This window comes from Bidens hawaiensis, unplaced genomic scaffold (assembly GCF_021521415.1).
Source record: "Bidens hawaiensis isolate Kalapana, Puna unplaced genomic scaffold, B.hawaiensis_p1.1 tig00022913_1, whole genome shotgun sequence".
In the NCBI taxonomy this organism is placed as follows: Eukaryota; Viridiplantae; Streptophyta; class Magnoliopsida; order Asterales; family Asteraceae; genus Bidens; species Bidens hawaiensis.
In genome coordinates, this window is record NW_027493587.1 from 110795 (window position 1) to 118486 (window position 7692).

Here is a 7692-nt window from a genome sequence, read left to right on the forward strand (position 1 = left end):
AAGTTCTCCCGTATCCCGATTGCTGCTGAAACGGAGTCCTTGTTGACTGTGTCCCCAAGGATCCGGGATTCTGAATGATAGATGATCCTAGAGAACCAAAATCAAGAATCCTGGGCATGATTGGAGTAGTTTCCTGCCCTAGCTTCTTTTTGATCCCTTCAATATCCTTAAATAGCCTTGAGTTGGTCTTTTCTTGCTGCTCCATGTGGGTTTTGACCGGTTTCATCAAGCAAAAATGTCATTGTTAGAAATAACCGGGTCTACCCGTGTAGAGGATCCCGCGAATGGTGAAAGTTCTCCTCTGGGCTGAGTGTTCTTCTTCGGCACTAGTGGAGGTCCTGAGTTGACATTTGAAGCAGCGGTGACCACCGGAGCAAAGACTGAACTGGTTTTTGATTGTGAGACCATTGTAAAGAGAATGAAAGTGAATGAAATAAACGGATTTCAATGATTGAAGCAGCGTAGCCCCACGGTGGGCGCCAAATTGTTTTGGTCAAAAATTGACAAGTGTGATTTTACAACCAACCAAATTAGTAAAGTGAGACTAGGTGCTTGTAAATATGGCTTGAACACAGAGATTTGTTGCGAGGTAAATCCCGTTATCCTGAGGATAACAAGAAAAAAACCCCGTGTGGTGAAAACTATCACCACCAGTTTATTAATAACGAAAATCGGTTACAAGTGTGGAGCTAAAACTCGATCGTGATTACAGAGAATGCGAGTACTAGTAAGTCTCGTGTGTCTAGAGTGTGTGTGTTGATCGAAGTTCGTTGCTCTATTTATAATAAAATGAGTCTAACAAACTTTCCTATTTTTTTGGAAACTATAGACTAATTCCATTTAGCCTTTAATCACCCCATAAATCAAGTTTCCTTTTTCGTCACGTCCTATTAACGGCAAGTGCGGGTCTTTAGGCAATTATGGTGACATCCCTTGACCTGGTGAACAAGGAAAGACGGCGAACAATATTGTTAGTTATACAACATATTTAGGATACCCGTTACCTTGGAGAATACCATATTCTGAAATTATCCTGAACATATTGCTTGCCGAAATGCTGAAAATCTGAGCGCTAACAATCATCATCATCATCATCATCATCATCTTTGTTGTTGTTTTTAGCTGAAGTAATATTGTTCTTGTTGTTAATATTTTTCTTATCATCATCATCATCTTCATCATCATCATCATCATCATCATCATCTTTGTTGTTCATGATAATATTGTTCTTCTTGTTTTTAGCTGAAGTATATAAACAAAGTCAAATCATAGAATTTAGAGTTACACCACCGAAAGATTGTAGCCTACGTTGTGAAGCTATTAAGAAAACTACTGGGCCGAAGTTTTTCTGTTGTTGTGGCGACATGAGAGCGGTGTGCAACCTAGATATAGGTATTGGTAACAACATACGTGTTCTAACTCATGCTATAATTTGAACAAATTGTTGTTAATTTAAGTGAAATTGAGTGATAGGATTTGTAAACGTAAGATAAGAAAAGTTGTGTTTAATATACCTAATTGAATGTATTATAAAATAATTATATGATAAAAAGAAGTGGATCTTTGTCTACTTATGTGTCAATGGCATGTCATTCCTTTTTGAGTATTAATTATGTGTGTGTTAAGTCACTCTCTCTCTCTCTCCATATATATATATATATATATATATATATAAAATAAAACTCATTTGAGTTGGAAAAACTCTAGAAACTCATTCTCAACCACATGTTTTAAATTAAAGTTTGAAATTTGTGGTCCACAGTTAAAGTTAGTAAAAAATGTAAAAGTAAAGTTACATTTTCTCTCTCCTGAAAAAAATGTTTAAAGGTTAAAAAAAGTAAAAAATTACGAAAAAAAAATTTCGATATTTTGTGTTAAATGTAACAACATATATTACATATGTAAAAAAGATATGTAAAAAAGATGTTACATAGAGTTTTCACGGGTTTTCTTAACTCAAATGGGTTTTCATTATATATATATATATATATATATATATAGGGGTGAGATCTAGTGAGAATTCCTCTTAAAGAGAGAACTAAACTAATAAATAATTATTTTTAACTTTTTTTTAAAAAGCATTTTGTGAATTTTTTTTCTTTCCTCCTTCTAATAACATGATATTGTTCCTTAAAAAAACCGTCGATGTAATGCATATATGCACTAATGCGTATTGCATATGTACAATAGTGTTTTATTGCATATAATGCAACACAATTTGCATTATACAATACACACTATCAAATATATGCAAATACAACACTAATAATTGTATGCAACATGCACTATCGCATATTCGTAATACAACATTAATTCACATATGCACTATATCGATTTTTTTATTTTTGTATATAATATAACACTATTGCATGCATATAATACAAAAAAGTGCATATATGCTATTCAACATTATTGCACGTATCAAAATACATACTAGTGCACATATGCAATGAAAAAAGTCGATGTATTGCATATGTGCACTACGAGTTTTTTTATTATTATTTTTTTTATATTTTTTTTCTAGTGAAGAATAACAACAAATAAGAAGGCTGAAAGAAAAAAAATTAAAAATAATTTTTTAATTAAATTAAAGACATTTTTTATTAGTTCTCTATTTCTCTCTCTAAGGATGAGTTCTCTCTTGATCATCTCTCTCTCTCTCTATATATATATATATATATATATAGTTCAGGAGAAAAATGAGATTACTGCGAGAAATGAATATTGGCCACTAGTTTTATTTTAGGTTTTAAATGCTTAAAGATAAATGAGGAAAGTATTAATACATACTCTCTTTTCAATTAATATAACTAATAAATATAATCATTATATATTTAACTAATATATTAAAGGATTTTCTAACATGTGCCCTAATAGAGAGAAGAAAGGAAAGGAAATGAAATTAATAAAAGAAAAGAAATAAATGGAATAGAAAACATAGAGGTTACTATTGTGTTCCCGAGTTCAGAGGAAATGAAAAGAAATTAAAGCTTTTATGTGTTCCCGAGTTGAAAGGAAAAAAAAAAGGAAACTTAAAATTTTACAACTATACCCTTGTTCCTTATAAGTATTCACTTATACTATCAGCTTCATGGTGGCCTTTGTAATCTTGCATCCGGATTTATACAAACCTTCACAACAAAATTATAATTCCTACTCTGCTTAGTTACATAAATATCAAGCCATAACACACACAAAAAAAGGTGCAAATTAAGCAATGCTCCAGACGAACCAAAAATGTATTAGGAATTCAAATCATAATTTAAATAAACCATATCCTAATTAAATAACTTTTGGCACATATTTTATAATGTTGATACTAATAATTATCTCCTAATAATAACATTTTAATAATCATATAGTAATTTGAGTGGAATTGAAAGCAGCATATATTTATGTAACTCATTGATGCATATCATTCGAAAGTCTCAACTCAGTGTCCACAAACAAAAAAGAAAAGAGTTATTAAACACTAAACTTATTGCATTTGTAGATGTTGTGAGCATAATGCAGAAAGTGTAGGCAGTCAACAAGGATTATTATTAAACACCAAACATATTTCAACAGCAAAAAACATACCATTGTTTTCAACATCCATAATCAAAAAGTAATACTACCCATGAAAAGAAATAGCAATGTCATATTTGTCCAAAATTACCAAATAAAATAAAACTGCCAACTAAATAAATGCATAAGAGTAATTCTTTCACCATCTTCTGAACTCGCTTAAATACCATCCCTCATCATAGCTTTCAGTATACCCATTCGCATCTGAAGAGAACAACTAAATAATGCCCTAGCTTTTGCTTGATTGGTTGCCAAATAAATTAAAGCGTTCGGTATTTCATGGGATTCCAAACCCAGCTCTAATTCTTTACAAATTTCCTCACCCGTATACTCTCGAGGATAAGCTCTATCAAATATTTTAGCCACATTGTCAAGACAATTCACAAGATTTGAGCTAAACGCTTCATCTTCTTGTTCAACTTTTCTTTTTTTACTTTTATTTGTATTTGAAGACGGCTCGGCTTGAGAAGGCATACAATCTACCACTTGAATATCATCACCATCATCATTACTGTGTTGGTTATCCATAGTTACTTTTTCAGTAGCTAACAAGTCATTAGATTCTGCAATTGTTTCTACTTTAATGTTGTCCCTATTCCTCAATCGGGCATTCCTTTCTTTAGCAGTTTCAGCATGTGTATCGGATGCCCTATCCCTTGCAAACAGTTCCAGCATTTCATTGTAGTTTGAGACTTTTTTCTTCTTTAGTAATTTAGCATTGGGCTTTGACTGTTTAACAAAATAAAGATAAATAGTATTTTCAATGATTATATAACAATCTAAGGAAATAACTAAAGCACTTACAGCTATTAATTTTTCCCACACTTCATTCTCCGCTTCAATTAGTAGAGTCTCAGAATTCCATGAGAAACCACTTAATGAAGTTCCTTGAAACATATCATACCATTGAGAAAACCGATCCTTTAGTGTTTTTAAACGATGCTTCTAATGATTTTTTGTAAAATTCATTTGAAGCTTTGTAGTAAGCTCCGCAACCATATTAGTGTATGCAGCTGTAGTAAAGTTCCCATTAATCCTGTAGCCCTTATCTTGTTGTGTTACCATCGCTTGTATGAATGCATTATCCATCATTTTTGTCCACTTAAAGTGTTCCTTCTTACCAGTATTTCCAGTAGCTTCCTTAGCTTCCTGTTTGCTCATGATAACTTTCTACATAGAAACATAAATAAAAGAATGATACATTATAATAATAATCACAAAATTACAAATGATAAATGTAATAATTATGATAAATAATAATACTAAATAACATGAATAATTTCAAACACCAATCATCAATTCAATGTTAAACTGAATATACTGTAATGTACTATTATTTAACTATTTTGAGATATCTATTTCATTATTTGGATACATCAAATAGTTGGTCCACATTTCATTTGCAATTGAGTTCCTTAGTTGGTCTACTCCAATGCTACCCTCACGCGGGTATCTTGTATTATGATGCTCTTCCTCTTCTGGTCCATCTAGCACCTCATGTATGACCTCATCTTCAAGATCTTTATCACGATCTTCGTCTAGTAAAAAGTTGTGTAAAAATACAACATGCTAAGAAGATGGCAGATTGTGTTTCACAAGAGTAAAATGGTTCCGTTGGGCTTCTAATAATAGGAAACCTCTTTTTTAGGACACCAAATGCTCGCTCAATTGCATTGCGTAATGATGCATGACGAAGGTTAAACAACTCCTTTGAATTTTCAGGGGCACGAGTAGAGTACTCTTTCAAATGATACCTAACACCTCTATATGGTGTCATCAGGGTACTTGTATGAGGCAATCCCGCGTCTACTAAACAATATTTACCTATAATAAAGTTGTAATTATTAATAGTATTATTATTATTATAAAAATACTACATAATTAAGTAAATTGGTTTTAAGTTACCTGTTGGAATTACTAGTTTATCTTCTCTAGTAAGTGCATTCTTTATTATTCTTGAGTCCGATGCAGTGCCCTCCCAACCAGTTAAAACATATGTAAACTTTAGATCAAATGTACAATCGGCCAGTACATTTATTGTCAGGTATCCCTTACGACCACGATATCTAGGGGCATCTTTATTAGGTACTCTGAAACGAACATGGGTTCCGTCAATTGCCCCTATACAATCCTTGAAAAAAAGAAAAAATCTCGCCTTTTCTTGAATTTCTTTCAGGACAATGTCACCTTTAGGTTGTTGAAGATAAAGACTCTCTAACGATAAAATCGCTTGCAGAACTCTATGGAAGCAACGACTGGTTGTTGATCCAGATCGACGGTATATCCAAGAGGCAAATCGATTTCTCAAGTCATTACCTACAACATGTAAAAATCTTGCAAAATGCTCTTCAACAGACATGCGTTGAGTTGGTCGAAGACCGCCGTCACGCGTTAAGATATTGCAAAGTGTCATAAAAGCTTTCTCACTCATACGGATAAGTTCACGACATTTACCGCCATTTAAAAGGCCGTGTAACATCTCTTCTTGTACATATTGTCTTTGTAAAATGTCCTCCCTAGTCGGTAAATTAGCATGTTTTCTAGTAGACGTTCTACGTTGTGTAATAAAAACCACCAATAAGCAAATTATGTAAATTATTTGCAATTGTCTGGCTCGCTCATAATGAGCTATGTCCGGTATCTGATTGTCCATTACAAATTTAGTAACTGTTGAAAAGTGTTATTTGATTAGAATAAAGGACGTATAAGAATGTTTATGTGTAGGCTTGAAAAAAACGAGTGATTTATGGTTCTATAAAAACAAACTCTAAACCAAAGAGTTGCTATCTGTTGGTGTACAAATCTAAAAGTAAAATAATGCAGATCACTAAAAAATACAACTTGCAAAATAAAAACCTTTCCAGTACTATATTACAATTTTAATAAAGTTATTGGTTTATAAAGTGATTGGTTCATTGTGAGGTTTCATATGGCTTATTTGGACACAAGTAAATACATGGTGGACAACAATTCTAATAGAAAAAAAGTCAAAAACTTACAACAAATTAATATAAAAGACAAAAACTAAAGCAAGAATACCTGATGATTTCACAAGAAAGGATTTGATGGTCGACTGTGTGCTTGAGGCTTCAGAGTAGGAGGCAATATGGTTGCAGTTAAAAATAACAACGAAGACCTAAAATAAATAGGATGAGGATATCTTTGTAATTTGAATTTGGTTAATCTTGTTCAACTTTTCTTTCTCTCCAATTCTTTCCGATTTGGAAAGATTTAGATTAGGGTCAATTTTCCTTCAAAATTAATTCCTTTCTTTTTGTTTCCCTCTTTAAAAAAACTCAGGAACACCCTTTTTTCCTAATTCTTCTCACTTTCTTTTCCTTTCCTTCACTAAATTGGACTCGGGAACAAAGTGTAAGGGCACATGTAAGAATCATTTATTAGGCGAATATTCTTGTTGAAACTAAAATTTTATATTAATTACATTCATCTTTCAATAACTATCATATTTAACTTTGTATTCTTCCCTCCTAAATATTCTCTCCATGGATGACTACTAAATAAATTTTTTCTAATTCCCTCCAAATTTACTCTTTCATCTCCCACCATTTTTCTATTCATTTATATGTAAAGAATTTCTCAAATATGAAAGTGACTTGTTTTTGTACACCCAAAATAACAATGACTTTTTTAATATTAAAATATAAAAGACCCTTTTCAAACGGAAAACCCATTCGTTCTTGCATAATTTAATAAAAAAAAAAACAAGAGCCTTTTCTTCACTTAAAAAACATTGACCAAGAAATGGCTCCTCATAAATTTTTTTCTTGTTTTCGCTTAATTCTTTAATAACATCTTCTTCAACAAGAAGCTCATTCAAATACGAAAGAACATGTGCATCCATTTGCAGAATAATAGCAATGTTTTATACTATTTAATCTTAAAAAATAGATAGAAAGGTAATAAAAGGTGTTTTTTAATAGTGAATATTTATAAAAAATGATGGAAAATCAAAAGAGATGAAAGAGTAAATTTGGAGGGGATTAGAAAGAGTTTATTTAGTAATTATCAATGGAGGGAATATTTAGGAGGGAAAAATGAAAAATTAAATATGGTGGTTATTGAAAGATGAATGCAATTAATATAAAATTTTAGTTTCAACAATAA

The 7692-nt window shown here is 31.7% G+C and overlaps 1 long non-coding RNA gene across 1 annotated transcript; it reads right to left on the minus strand.

The window, feature by feature from the left end:
• Window positions 1–4907: 4907 nt before the first annotated feature.
• LOC143566563 (uncharacterized) lies at window positions 4908–5762 on the minus strand. Its single transcript, XR_013141255.1, has 3 exons — window positions 5486–5762; window positions 5205–5391; window positions 4908–5105 (listed from the first exon to the last, which is right to left on the minus strand). It is a non-coding gene; the product is annotated as an uncharacterized LOC143566563 (long non-coding RNA).
• Between the last annotated feature and the right edge of the window lie 1930 nt (window positions 5763–7692).